The sequence below is a fragment of the Pelecanus crispus genome, chromosome 2, assembly GCF_030463565.1.
Source record: "Pelecanus crispus isolate bPelCri1 chromosome 2, bPelCri1.pri, whole genome shotgun sequence".
In the NCBI taxonomy this organism is placed as follows: Eukaryota; Metazoa; Chordata; class Aves; order Pelecaniformes; family Pelecanidae; genus Pelecanus; species Pelecanus crispus.
In genome coordinates, this window is record NC_134644.1 from 136,587,966 (window position 1) to 136,603,369 (window position 15,404).

The 15,404-nt window shown below is 44.9% G+C and overlaps 1 protein-coding gene across 1 annotated transcript in view; it reads left to right on the forward strand.

Annotated features, from left to right (window-relative positions):
• The first annotated feature begins 14,633 nt into the window (after window positions 1–14,633).
• The window catches only part of SGK3 (serum/glucocorticoid regulated kinase family member 3), a 36,545-nt gene continuing 35,774 nt past the window's right edge, over window positions 14,634–15,404 (forward strand). Inside the window, exon 1 of the mRNA XM_075728266.1 lies at window positions 14,634–14,658. The gene's annotated coding sequence lies outside the window, so the exon portion shown is untranslated. The remainder of the gene's footprint in view (window positions 14,659–15,404) is intronic.

Below are 15,404 nucleotides of genomic sequence, written 5' to 3' on the forward strand. Positions count from 1 at the left end.
ATTTTTATTGTTGTTTTCATGTTTTACAATGTAGCAGGTCTTAATTTTATTGTCCATTGGAATCTGAATAGTCTTGGCCAAGAAAATACTGCTACTGGCAAAGAAAATACTACTTAATCTGTTAATTTGGATTCAGACCTTGGTTTATTTATTTATTCTCTTTAGCCAATATCTGGGATTTTGTTTCTTTCTTTCTTTAATCTGACTTCCTTCCAAATTTGTGACACATTCTGTGCCAACATACCACAGAATTAACCACAGACCAGTGTCAGACATACTTTCCTTTTAAGGCTCTTCAGTAAATTGACTGCTTAATTTTTCAGGTCTGGGCAGATTATCTAGCAGTATTTGAAAACTTTTAAAATGTAAGAGGAATTCCACAATTTATGTGTTCAGAAAATACTGACAAGTATTCTATGCAATAACTTTTTGTTAGTATCCGATTTACTTTCCTTCGTAGTAAATTTGCCCCCCCCCATATGCTTGGGGTTTGTGGGGGTTTTGCCTTACAAAAGAAAATCTCTATATGATTTTTTTTTTTAATAAAGTAAAGGAGCGGGGGTTCTGCATGTTTTCCTCTCTCCTCCCCCAGACACTACAGGAAGTCATGGGCTCTGCTGTCAAGTTTCCTGGACATGCAATAAAACAAAACTTCATATAATCCCATGTAAATTAAATAACTAATCCCACTGTCTTCCTGTTTTCATACTCCCACAATTCTAGCATCCGCAGCGGTATAGTTTGACTCTATACCTGCCCACCATGGTAGGCATATTAATACTTTCAAGTTTGCATTTATGTAAAATGTCCAAAATGTCTTTCTCTTTGGTGTTAGCTTAATGTTTTATTTGTTCTCTTTTTGTCTCCCTCGACCACTGGTCCTTTTGTTAGTTGATAGAAACTCTACTGTCACTCCGTTATCCCATAAAAGTGCTAAGCTGCGCTGGCTTGTATGACTTGAGACATCCTTCCCATAAAGATGGGATTTTAAAATGAGGCACTGGTTTAACAGTGCAAGTTCACAATGAATGCAATAAAATAATTTTGAAAAGCTTTATTGAGCAATTATGCATGTAGGAATGCTGGAGCCAGGAATCAGCAGTATAAACACCCATCTTGCTTGCTCTGACTTTAAAAGAATTACGTAAAAATATGGTTTTGTCCTCAGTATTTCCACATTTCTCTTCTCAAAATTAGGCATTATTTTTGTAAGAGTGAGAAATAAACAGTGCTTGTATTTTCTGATTTTGAAGATGCTTCTGAATCAATCAGTGGAGGCAGATGGGTGAAGGAATGAAAATATCCATAATTACCCCAACTTTATTTTAACGGAGGTACGTGGTAAGGGCCCCTTGGCTGGGCATCTGCCCGCCACCCCAGGCTCCCCAGGGGAGGTGACCGCGCCAGCAGCACAGGCGTTCCCTGCGGTTCTGGTGTGCTAACGACTGCGTGTGGTAGGCATAAATTGGTGGCAAACAAAGGGAAAAAATGAGCAGCATCGGCCTGGGAGAACCGCAGTTATATACAGGTGAACAACGAAACATTATTTCTGAAGTGGGTATTTTGAAGGGCTGTTACCGGAACACTTTTTATATAAATGAAAGGTACATTTGAATCGGAAGCAATTTGCTGTAGAAACCCGCTAGTGACTCATCCCAAACCTGAGGGGAAACAGAGCTAGTGCAGCACAGAGAGATTTTTGAGCACTTAGATGCTATCTGCTTCAGACTGAAGTTGAAATTTCATCAGTTAATCCAAGAGTGGAAGATATTAGCACCCTCCCTCAACACTGCTCCTATTAGCTTCTATTAGCCTGGTGCATATTCCAGTCTGGGTGTCCTTATCAGGGTTGCAATTGCATCTGAACAGAGGTTGATTACTGGTAGTTTCCTGAACATTGTACAGATTCTGCACAGCTCCCATATTTTACTACCAATGCAGTAACGCTGTATTTATCAAGTGCTTCAGTTCATGAGATGTATGACATCTTGAGTTCTCGTGGCTTTACAAAATTCATCGTCTTTCTAGAACAAAATTTTTTCTTTGCTTAATTCAAAGATTTATAAAAACATTTAATGAATTGGGTTGACACAAAGATTGCCATGTAATTAGAAAACTTTGGCATTTTGCTCTTTTGTGTGCTTATGCAAGCTTAAAATTGCACTGTCATCTACAAAAATTGCTTTAATTTGTACAGCATTGTGGGAGAAGACCGTAGTTGGAATAAGATTTGATCTCATGCCTTACAGAAGGAAAACAGAGTACCTTGGATTTGTGTGCAGGAACATTTTTCATATGAAACACTTGACTAATTTGAACAATGACTGCAAGAAAACACCATGTCTTTTAAATAATCTGGTTTTTATTGTCCCTTAAAATGGCTGTATGTACATCAAAGCTGAATGCCAACAGATACAATTTTGTGATAACTTCTCCTACTTAGTATTCATGTTCCATGCTGCAACCTACAATATCTTTCTTTGTTCTCTGTGGTCCTTAACACCCAACACCATAAGAGCTAACATCAAAAAATTGCTGACCTGAAACATTAAATACTGCCATGTTCCTTTTTAAAACTGCATAATGGAACAGTGGTGTATCGGGTTTGTGTGGCAAGGTTTTTGTAGCGGGGGGGCTACAGGGGTGGCTTCTGTGAGAAGCTGCTAGAAGCTTCCCCCATGTCCAGTAGAGCCAATGCCAGCCAGCTCCAAGATGGACCCACCGCTGGCCAAGGCTGAGCCCATCAGTGATGGTGGTAGCACCTCTGTGATAACATATTTAAGAAGGGGAAAAAAAAAAAATCCAAAACCCTGGGACAAAAACTGCAGCTGGCGACAGGAGTGAGAATATGTGAGAGGAACAACCCTGCAGACACCAAGGTCGGTGAAGAAGGAGGGGCAGGAGGTGCCCCAGGTGCCAGAGCAGAGATTCCCCTGCAGCCCCTGGTGAAGACCATGGTGAGGCAGCTGTGCCCCTGCAGCCCATGGAGGCCCATGGTGGAGCAGATATCCACCTGCAGCCCAGGGAGGACCCCACGCCGGAGCAGGTGGATGTGCCCGAAGGAGGCTGTGACCCCATGGGAAGCCCGCGCTGGAGCAGGTTTGCTGGCAGGACCTGTGACCCCGTGGGGGACCCACGCTGGAGCAGTCTGCTCCTGAAGGACTGCACCCCGTGGAAGGGACCCACGCTGCAGCAGTTCGTGAAGAACGGTAGCCTGTGGGAAGGACCCACATTGGAGAAGTTCGTGGAGGACTGTCTCCCGTGGGAGGGACCCCACGCTGGAGCAGGGGAAGAGTGTGAGGAGTCCTCCCCTGAGGAGGAAGGAGCTGCAGAGACAACGTGCGATGAACTGACCGCAACCCCCATTCTCCATTCCCCTGCGCTGCTCGTGGGGAGGAGGTAGAGAAAAAAATCAGGAGTGAAGTTGAGCCCAGGAAGAAGGGAGGGATGGGGGGAAGGTGTTTTAAGATTTGGGTTTATTTCTCATTACCCTACTGAGTTTTGATTGGCAATAAATTAAACTAATTTTCCCCAAGTCAAGTCTGTGTTGCCCATGACGGTAATTGCTGAGTGATCTCCCTGTCCTTATCTCGACCCACGAGCTTTTTTGTTGTATTTTCTCTCCCCTGTCCAGTTGAGGAAGGGAACGATAGAGCGGCTTTGGTGGGGACTTGGCATCCAGCCCAGGGTTAAACCACCACAAGTGGTCTCGAGTTAATACCGAGATTAGAGGGATTTATTTAATTGTTGCTTATGCTTCATACTCAGATTTATAATATTCCATTAACTGGCTTCTGCTAGATTGTCATATTACAAGAAGAAAGATATGTTAAAGAAAATTTAGTTCAGTAGAGTCCAGAAGTTGATCAACTATCCTGTGTCCCTGCTTGTTCTTGGACATCCTGTGTTGTATTGTTTGTACCTATTAGAAGAGGACAGGATGTATCTTCATACAAATCTGTTGCTGAAATTCAGTTAATAGCTCAGACCCACATACACACTTAAAACATTGACCCACAGCTCCCAGGGCTGAAAATTAGAGTATTTGTGCTTGGAGAACAAAAACCAGACTCTGTAGTTAGTAGATGGAAATATATCTTCTCTGTGGGTCGGGAATAGGTTGGGCATCTGGCAAACATGAGGCAACAGCTACATAAACAACTAAACAAAGTAAAGATGGCAAATAATGAACTCTTACAACATTTTGCTTAAATCTCTCTCATTTTTGGATTATGACATACAGCTTCTTGCTTTGGTAGTGGGGTTTTTAACATCGCTGCTGCCTTTTTTCTACTCTGAATTGGTGCATAACAATGCTCTAGTGGAATGCATGTGTCTTTTGACATAAACAATTGGTTAGAAGTATCAATAGAACAGCAAATCTGGTCTATTCTGTAAATCTTAGGCTGCCTTTAAAATGCTGACATTTTGGAAAAAGTCTGTGAGCCTTTTGTGTGGGGGTGGACACAATGGGGGGACACCCCCCAAACCAATGCCCTTGTTTAGTTTCATTTGAATAGAATACCTGTACAGATGCGCTACCAGTATTTACTTGAAAATGCAAATATGGTGCTTGTGTTCTTGCTCATCTCTCCAGTCTGGGGAAGAACTCTTGACATTCTGGGTAGACCCCACCTACATAACACTGTGTGCCAGAGCATTTGTTTACCAAAGCATGTTTGTTCACTCCAGCCTGTATTTGCAATTCTAGCAGAACGTGCTGTAGCTGGGATTCAGGAGGCTGAATTAAGAAACATCCATACAGAATTACTACTTAGAGAGCTTTTTTTCTTTTATACTTAGCTTAGCTTTGGTTATACTTTTCTGCACAAACTGCTCAGATCTCCTGCAAACTCAGATACTTGACCTGTTTTATAGAACTGTATTTATAAGCTGAATTCCAAAGAGTCTTTAAGAACAAAATGCAGGTCTTGCAGCACTATGAGTTGGAGGATTTTTAACAACTTGTACTGATACTTCATGAGGTGTGTTGAATAACTTCAGCTTCAAAGTGTTTAACAGTGCAGTAATTTATTAGTGTTGTACGCATGTCTGCTGTAACTAGCCCCAGAACATGTTAGCACATACCAATAAGGTGTATATTTGACATGTCAAGCACATATTTTGCTATATATCTATAAAGCAGCCAGTTACCTTTGTCCTTTTGTTACATATGTATTCACCCTTGTGGGATAAGTCAGGTCCAATGGACTTCTTTTTCCTCATTGTCTTGGAACCCATGTAAATCTTCCATGCTTCCATGTAAGCAAGTGGAGGTGGTTTGAGGCAGTATCTACTCTGTGCATCTCTAAGATAACTGAAAACTAAGGTAAACTAGGTGATCGGGAGTTTAGCATTCATACTATTATTCTGCTTCTGGTAGCTGAACTAGTTTGTGGAGATTTTGCTTGGGTGCTCCAGACTGCACGCTTGCAGTGAGTGAGGGTAGGTGCAAGGCAAAAAGAGATCGGGGCCCGGTGGGCAATGAATACTGGTGTGTGGCTGTGTGCCCTCGGTTAGCGGTGCCTCTCCTAACGATGGGGCTATAACTGGACAATATCTCCTGGTGGAACGCTGCCAGTTACTGCACTGATAAGTGAACAGGATGTAAACAGCAGGGTTTGGGTCAGAAGTGGGCTTTGTCAGACAGTTCATGTGCACTTCACCTTTCACTTTAAATGCCTTGCGTGGTAAGTAGTTTTTAGAAACTAAACTTGCCCTAACTGAAAAAAGTACTCCAAAATGACCGATATGGCAATAATAATACATTTTTATATATGCATGAAGGAAATAAAGAACTTGAGGAGGATGAAGTGAGGAAAGTAGAGATGCATGCGTTGAAAATGCAGGTAAGGTATTCCACTGCCTGATACTGCTTTTTTATCTTTAAATCCCATCATGCATTTATGCAGTTTCTACCAAAAATTGCTTGCCTATATCAAATTACCCAAGGGGTTGTTAGGTACAACATAGTGTTGTACAAAAGAAATGAGTTTTCCTAAACACATTTATGAAAATATAGAGGCTTCAAGTAATCACGAAATGTAAACAAGCAGAACTCTTGCATTAAAGGAAAAAAGGGTAACTCATGGCCTTCATTGTCTTCAAGTTTTCAGTTTGCTTTCCATCTTTTAAAAGCCTGTCTAGTGCTTGTGACAGTAAATTGCTTTGCATGTATGTGTGTTCTCTAATACTCATGTGTTTGGATAAAATGTGAAGCGGGTTATGATATGGATTATAGGTTGGTATCAAGATCATGAGGGATGTCTGTGCTATGTCTGAGGTACATACAGCCTTTCTACTGGAACAAATCACTTGGATTTCCTCCCCACCACCACTCAGCCTATTATGCTCCATTTGCTACCTCCAGATCTTTATGCATGTCAAGTACTCCCCCACAATGAGGTGGTGGCCAGGTCCATAAACTCCCTTTTCTACAGGGTCTTTGCCCATAGGTGTTGCTTGAAACAGATTCCTTCTCATTGTAGACACCATATGTGACATAACCGAACATGAAGTATATGAAGTACAGCCAGAAATCCCTGACATGTAAGAAAGCAGCTCAGAATATAGTGATCCCTGTGTCTCAGGGAATGAAAATTGTTTGAAGTAGAGTAAAATCTGGGATATGAAAGTGGCCTTTGTGAGGGGAAAAGGAGGTATCCTTAGGCAAAGTCTCTGGTACTGCGTGAGGATGAGGGCTATGTTGGACTGAGATGGGATCTGTAAAACCTGCCATATGTATAATTTTCTTCAGACATGCCTCCTCTTTTCTTCTGCCTGGAGGTGGTACCAGGACAGAACCTAACTGTTTGTGTTTGTTTTGGAGCTCTGGATACCGAGCAGACAAGTAAGAGTGGCTATTCAGCCCAGACTATAGATTTTAAGAAGTCCTGCATAGGTCTGCTGAGCGTTCAGAGTACAGCTACTGCTTCTAGGAAGGACCAGATACATGTGCTGTAGCATTGACCAATGTAAATGTCAACGCACTTAAGAGAGAGGTGGCACTGAACTCCTTCTTAGTGGGACTTTTCCATGTGACTGAGAGTATTTGCTATTTAGTACAGTTAATCTTGCCCAGAGAAACTCTCAGCTGCTGGCTTCATCATTCCAGTGTGTAAATGCATTGCTGAAGAGACTGAGAGCTTCATATATTTTTAACAAAAACCGCAGTTGCTCTGAAGACCACTGGCAGGAAATCTGAATTTCCAAGGTATGAAACAACGTACTGGGCACACATGGTCCCTTGGTGGGGATAAACTTGCCTTTTTAATCTTTCAGCATTACCTATTTTTCCTTAACTCCTTGTGACACTGCTGCTTTTGGAACAGCGCTTACTTGTCTACTAGTGTTCATCTTTAGTATATGCTTTGATTGATTTAAACCAGTTTTCTTCTTAGCTTCTGTGAAGAATTTCTTTGATGTGGTGCTGCTGTCATTCTTCTGGTCCATGTTATGCATACTCTGTGATGTTTGTGAAATGATACAATTTATTACAGTTTTTCTATAGTTTTCCATTATTTTGGTTACTGGCGTTTGCTATGCTAGGTGGGGTCCGTGTAGTGTTGTTGCAGATCCTGGTCTTGATCTCCACCAGCCTCTGTGCTCCACGCGCTCTTCTTGTAATACATGGATCATCTTTGTATCTGGAGTGCTGGAAAACCATCAATTCACTGTGAATGTGGTTCAGGAAGCTTCCTTTACTTGCCAAGTTCTTATGCTTTGTCAAGAGATAATAATCATAGAATCATAGAATCGTTTAGGTTGGAAAAGACCTTTAAGATCATCCAGTCCAACCATTATCCTAACACTACCAAGTCCACCATTAAACCCATTAAGGGTAAAGTAATAATTAATTTCATGTTTCCTGGCTGGGTGGCTGGATTATTTTTTAGTGAAAGTAAAACTGGAATAGAATCATTAAGGTTGGAAAGGATCTCTAAGATCAACTAGTCCAACCGTCAACCCAACACTACCATGCCTACTACACCATGTCCCGAAGTGCCACATCTACCTGTTTTTTGAACAGCTCTAGGGATGGTGACTCCACCACCTTTCTGAGCAGCCTCTTCCAATGCTTGACCACTCTTTCAGGAAAGAAATTTTTCCTAATACCCAATCTAAACCTCCCCTGACACAGCTTGAGGCCATTTCCTCTTGTCCTATCACTAGTTACTTGGGAGAAGAGACCAACACCCACCTCACTACAACCTCCTTTCAGGTAGTTGTAGAGAGCGATAAGGTCTCCCCTCAGCCTCCTCTTCTCCAGGCTAAACAATCCCAGTTCCATCAGCTGCTCCTCATAAGACTTGCTCTCCAGACCCTTCACCCGCTTTGTTGCTCTTCTCTGGACATGCTCCAGCACCTCAATGTCCTTCTTGTACCGAGAGGCCCAAAACTGGACACAGTATTCCAGGTGCGGCCTCACCAGTGCCGAGTACAGGGGAACAATCACTTCCCTGCTCCTGCTGGCCACACTATTTCTGATACAAGCCAGGATGCTGTTGGCCTTCTTGGCCACCTGGGCACACTGCCGGCTCATGTTCAGCCGGCTGTCGACCAACACCCCCAGGTCCTTTTTGGCCAGGCAGCTTTCCAGCCACTCTTCCCCAAGCCTGTAGCATTGCATGGGGTTGTTGTGACCCAAGTGCAGGACCCGGCACTTGGCCTTGTTAAACCTCATACAGTTGGCCACGGCCCATCGATCCAGCCTGTCCAGATTCCTCTGCAGGGCCATCCTACCCTCCAGCAGATCGACACTCCTGCCCAATTTGGTGTCATCTACAAACTTACTGAGGGTGCACTCAATCCCCTCATCCAGATCATTGATAAAGATATTAAACAAGACTGGCCTCAAAACTGAGCCCTGGGGAACACCACTTGTGACCGGTCGCAAACTGGGTTTAACTCCATTCAGCAAAACTCTCTGGGCTTGGCTATCCAGCCAGTTTTTTGCCCAATGAAGAGTACACCTGTCCAAGCCATGAGCCGCCAGCTTCTCTAGGAGAATGCTGTGGGAGACAGCATCAAAGGCTTTACTGAAGTCCAGGTCGATAACATCACAGCCTTTCCCTCATCCACTAGGTGGGTCACCTGGTCATAGAAGGAGATCAGGTTGGTCAAGCAGGACCTGCCTTTCATGAACCCATGCTGGCTGGGCCCGATCCCCTGCGTGACCTGAACTTGCCTGTTGAGCGTATTCAAGATGAACCACTCCATAATGTTCCCCGGTACCAAGGTCAGGCTGACAGGCCTGTAGTTCTCTGGATCCTCCTTCTGGCCCTTCTTGTAGATGGGCATCACATTGGCAAGCCTCCAGTTGTCTCGGACCTCCCCTGTTAACTAGGACTGGTGATAGATAGATGATGGAGAGTGGCTTGGCAAGCTCCTCCGCCAGCTCCCTCAGTACTCTCGGGTGGATCCCATCCAGCCCCATGGACTTGTGAGTGCCCAGGTGGCGTAGCAGGTCATTAACTGCTTCCTCCTGGATTACGGGAGCTCCATTCTGCTCCCTGTCCCTGTCTTCCAGCTCAGGGGGCTGAATAACCTGGGGATAACTGGTCTGACTATTAAAGACTGAGGCAAAGAAGGCATTAAGTACCTCAGCCTTTTCCTCATCCTTGGTGGCAATGTTCCCCCCTGCATGCAATAAAGGATGGAGATCCTCCTTGGCTCTCTTTTTGTTGTTAATGTATTTGTAAAAATATTTTTTATTATCTCTTACAACCGTGGCCAGATTGAGTTCTAGCTGGGCTTTTGCCTTTCTAATATTTTCTCTGCATGACCTAACGAGATCCCTGTACTCTTCTTGAGTTGTAATGAATCTTTCAGTCGTACTTGTTTAGGTGGCTTGTGGTAGTTTTGGGTGGGTTGGTTCATTTGTTTGTGAGAAGGGCTGAAGTATATGTTCACTACAAATTGGGCTCTTAAGTATTCATTTCAATCCTTCAAACTGAAAGACTGTAATCTGAAGACATTTTGTAGTTGATCTAGCATACAAAAGGAAAGTAGGGGAAAAAAGCATTTCTCCTGCACAGCTCATGTAAAACTGAACCATTATTCAGACTTTGCTAATAAGCACAGGCACGCAGCTATGAAAATGAGTTAAATGAAAGCCATTAATATGCATACATGCATTAAGTGTTACAAAACTAGCTTTGGTAAAGAACAGTTACCTGGTGACACTGTTGCTTGCATGTGCACTGTGAGGTTTAAATCTTGTCCAGCTGGCATTTCTTCCACAGTTTTAACTCTCAGGCTTTCCATTAAATCACTTTCCCACTGAGGGTCTTCTTATTTGATTTTATCTGCCCGTGTTTTCTGGTAACCTCATGTGTCCAGGGAATCTATTAGAAGACTGTTTTCTCCAGTACCGTTTTCTCTTGGGTGTCATGCTTGGCAGTGCTGAACGCCTGGTCCCAACTGGCCCGTTCCCAAGCCTCTTCAAAGTCCTGTTCCTGAGCAGGCAGTGGGGTATGAACATGAATTAATTAGGTGTATCCAAACAAGAAGCTGGGAAGCAGTGTGAGAGTAATTGGTAGAAAAAGGTGGGTGCATGTCTGCCTTCATACATTTTATGGAGTTTTTGTGGCTGCCAGAATCCCAGGTGTTAGACAGTATTTGCCCTGAGTTCCTGTGCTTGTGTCATTATGAGGCCCATCCATTGCAGCCTGAGGCTTTCCAAAGGGTGATGTCCTCAGACTGCTCAATGCTGAGTAGGTGGATGCAATCTGCTTGGAGTTGGGTTCTTTAATCAAAGATTTTCACATGCAAAGTTAACTACAATGGCCAGCGGTTGTTTCCTGAGTGAAGTCTAAGTTTAAGGCTTTATAGGCTAAAGGCTAACAATAATTACTTAAAAGATCACTTTGTATCTGTTGCAGTGTCACATTAATGCCTTTTGGAGGATTTTAAACAGACGTGCGTTTGGTTGTGTTATCCCTGAGCGTGAGGAGTAGGGTAGAAAGCCTGGTGTTAAAAGTGGTAAGCTAAGATACTCTTTTGAAGATGCAGGAACTGAAACTGAAAGCTGTGATCTTGGTGTTTGAAGCCAATAGCGAGGTAATGATTTTGAGGTGTTACTCAGTTGACCCACCATGTTTTAGCAGTAACTAAAAATACTGGACTATGCTTGTCAAGTGGTTTGGGCTGTGCTTGTTGTGTGAATATTTGCATATATACTAAAGTATCACAGAATATACACACGGAACAGTGTTCACTAGCACAGCTCCTGGCTATGTTTAACCAAGTCTTCTGCATTCCTGCTTGTCTTTGTCTTACAATGTTTTTCATACTGTATTTTTGTCTATATGGTTCTCTTGATGTTGTAAAATTAGACTTTTGATCTTCGGTCAGGGACAACGTTTTCATACTAATTTAAGGACATTTTCAGTAAAAACAGAACTTAATAGTTAGATTATTGCTACCTGCTCATACTGGGCTTGGAGAAACATGTCAAAGGTACCCTGCATTTCTGTGACCTCTTGTATTTGCAGGGGATTGAGATGGGTCCTTCGTTTCTCTTCCCTTTTTTCTTCTTTTCCACCCCCGCCACCCAGTCACTGGTGTTCTTCAGCAAAGACTTGAAATACTTGGGATGACAGCACAGTACATGGATTTGTAACATTCTTTAGAAGCAAAGTACTGCAAAGCAGCAGAAGTGAGATTCTTTGTGTGTATTACTTGCCCAGGAAACATAAATGGGGAATGCAAGGGAGTTCCCGGGGACAAAAATTTCAGCGTGATATGCTGACCTTTAACTTCACTTAAAAGGCAAATTGAGTTCCGTGGGTTTCTGTGTGTGCTATGCAGTTAACCATCAGGTATCCACACTGACATTAGAATATTAGCCTTTAAAAGCTCATCAAGCAAATCTGTAAATTAGAGTTTATTTAAATTTTAGGACCTTAACAGTGTTTTGTATGGTATGATGCACTAGACAGATGAACGTGCTGTGGAATTAATTCAGGCAAATGACAATTTAAGGGTAGGTACCACATTGGCTGCTCTGTAATTACTTGAGCACAGCTCCAGAGTAGTGAGAAGAACTGCATAAAATTAACTGGTTGACAGCCCAGTCTTCAGGGAGTTTTGAACTGTGAAGAAGGACAAATAGCCACTCTTTATTCAAAGGTTTAGGGCTTAGACTGTGTGGCCAGGTAGACAGAGTTAAATTATCTCTAGGCCAGGGTCATCTTCTCTGCTTTCCTGGGTTGAGGCCCTGTACTTAACTGTAAATCAGGCCAGTGGCTCCATTCAGCTGATATGCTGACAAGTGAATGATTAACTGAAAACTATTAACCAGGCAGAAGATGAATACTGCTAAACAACTGTAAAGGAAAATAACTCTTGAATACAGATTACCTGATTACATTATTTGCCAACAAGTTATTTTAACTGACTGAAGTTCAAAAGCTCTGGGTTTCACAATGAGAAGTGCTAACACAGTTTCTTTGAAACCTCTCTATGTATGTAAGGCAAATACCTTGCCTGATCTGAACAAGCGAGAGGCGGCTGTTGCTACAATGCAGAGTCTCTGGATCTAGCAGTGCCTAGCCAAAAATACGAAACTCCAAAATCAGGAAAGGGCAGGTTAGGATGGGAAAATTCCTCATTCCTTCCTGTGCAGACTCTACTGAAATGGAAGCTTGTGATGCAGTTGCCTTGTAGCTTGTGCATACACAGTTACAACATGCTAATCAAAACAGTGACGTCTTTTAAATAATGCCAGGCTGCTTCTCTGGTTTGTTTTTGGGGAGTGCTTGGATGACTGTCAGTGTCTGACACATGAGTGTAGTATTATGCAGGAATACTTCTACAGCAGGAGTGTCCAGAAACAGCATTTCCCGAATTGCTATTTGCCAGATACTTGCCAATACCTGTAACTGTGGAAATGAGCATCGTCATGTCTCATCAGGCCCCAATACAAGTCTTGTGAAGACATGCTTGTAGAACATGGGGCTTCTCCATAATCAATAGAACAATTTCCTGATGAAAACCTGTGGGTTTTTTGGGGGCACCTAGGTATTACCTCAGTTAAGACAGTGGAACGGGCTACGGTGTTTTCACACTTGCTCATTCTTCACATGGCAGTTGAAATCCCAAGAATCATTTGGGGTATTTATATGGAGGAAGCTAAAATGGCATAGGCTTTTACCTCATCCTGAGTGTTACCGTTTACATTAGATACCCTTCGTCTCTTCAGCCTTGTCTGAATGATGAACATGGACGTTTAGAGACCGTAGCAGATCCTCAATAAACACGAGGTTTTAACTTCATGGGTGCGGTGGTCTGTTCTGTTAAACTGCATCCATGCTAACTCCTGGCTGCCCCGCACTTGTAGATCTAGTTCACGAAATAAAGCGGAAGTGGTGCTGCCACTGAAGGAGCTTTTTTCTGGCATTTGTAATTTTATAACTGTTTTATGGCCTCAATCTGATCAGGAAAAACTTACCAAGTTACAGTTCGCGTTAAGAAGTCTAGTTGAATTTTAACTGGGCTATTGAAACTTACAGTCTAATTTTAGAGGGTGCAGAAATAGCTCCCTAAATAGCGCTAGATATTATACAAACCTGTCTCATTTTTCTGCGTTATTCCTTCTGCACATACAGAAGGGGGAGAGCCTCATTACAGCAGCGGCTCGGTTTAGCGACGGCCTTGCCAGCGGATTGCAGGCACCCCTCCACACGCTGAAGAGTTAAACTGAAACCCCGCTTGTGCGCAATTACTTTTTTAATTATTATTATTTTTACCGGAGTGGCAGCTTCGCCGCTGCTGATTTTTCAGGCGTTTCTGTGGGGAGCCGCCCAGCAGAAGTGGGAGCATCCCCCGGGGGGGGGGGGGGGGGGGGGAGTGGGAACTTGTAATTAAAAAAAAATTAAAAAAATAAAAGTTTTTTTGAAAAAAGAGGGCGGGGGGGGGAAACCTCGCCTCCCGGCCTGCAGCCCCGGGGCAGGACGGGCTGTGGGCCCCGCGGAGGGCCCGGCGGTGGGCGGAGGGGGCCTGCGGGCAGCCGGGGCCGCGCCACGCCCGGGCCGCAGCCTGGCGCCGCGGGGGCGGCGGGCCGCGGGAGGGCAGGGCAGGGCAGGGCGGCCACGGCCGGGCGCTGGCCCCGCGGGCGCGTCCGTGCGTGGGCCGGGGCGGCTGGCTGGGCCCCGCGCCTCCATTCCCGCGGCGGCGGCAGCTTAACGGGGGGGGGGGGGGGAGGGTGTGGAACCTTCCCCCCGCTCCGGGCCCCCGGAGCAGCGGCGGCCGCACGTGCGGGGTGCGTGGGCGGGGGCCGCGTGCGCCGCCGTTGCTGCGCGGCGGAGCTCGGCGGGGGCCGCGCGCGCGGGCGCGGCCGTTGCCGCTCGGCGCTGCGGTGAGGGGCGGCGGGCCCTGCCCGGGGCCCTGCCCGCGGCGGCGCCGACCGCCTCTCCTAGGCGGAGCCGCCTTGCGCCCCTCTTTCTTCTCGCCGCGGGGGCCGCGTGTGCGTTAGCCTGCGGGGTTCCGGGGGCGGGCGCCGGGGCAGCGGGACGCCGCCGGGCAGGAGATGGCCGCGGCGGACGGTGGTGGTGGTGGTGGTGGGGAATGGCGCTGGCAGGGTCAGCGGACCGGGAATGTGAGAAATTTGTAACTTCCTAGAAATCGGGGAGCTGAGAAATAGTTGTCGGGGTAAAGGTGAGCAGCTTGGGTTCGTTCCCGGGCCGCGCCAAGTGCGGCGGAGGCGGTGGTCTCGCGTGTGCGGTAGGTAGGTGCGGGTCTGGTTTACGCTGGGCTCCTCTGGCAGGCGTTCGGCGAGGGCTGTGCCCCGGGGCGTTGTCTGCGCGGTATTCGCTCTTCTTCTCCGAGTGGCTTGCAGGCAGTACGGAGCTGGTGTCTTGGAAGAGCGGAGCGAACCTGAGGGGCGATAGCACTGAGGTCTTGTCCTGAAGAACTAAAGCTTTTTAGGCAATGCTGTTTTGCAGGGATTCAGGTACCCTTGAGGAACTTGATTTTGTGGAGGTTAATTAAAAGGCAGTTGTAAAGTATTAAGGCTTGAGCTGTTCAGACAGCTCGTCTTTTTTTAATATTTATGCGAGTATTCCTCCTCCAGCAGCTCTTAAAGGTGTAACTGTCCTGCTTCTAGATGTGCAGTAATTTTGCAGTATGGAATGTTCATTTCTTATTTGTCTTTAACTTAAGATATGTTTTCATGCTGGTACTGCATTTTGTTTCAACACAGTAATGTCACTTGAATGCCATTATGGTTCTTCCAGTTACTTGGCACTGAACATTTCTGTGAATATCACTTGCTGCAGTATTCTTGTAGCAAAGTTGTGGGTTTTTTTTTTTTTTAACAACTCCTTTCCAACATATATTAGGTGTGTTTATAGACTCATGCAGAATCAATCTGTATTTAATTTAACGGCTGCTGTTATTCCATT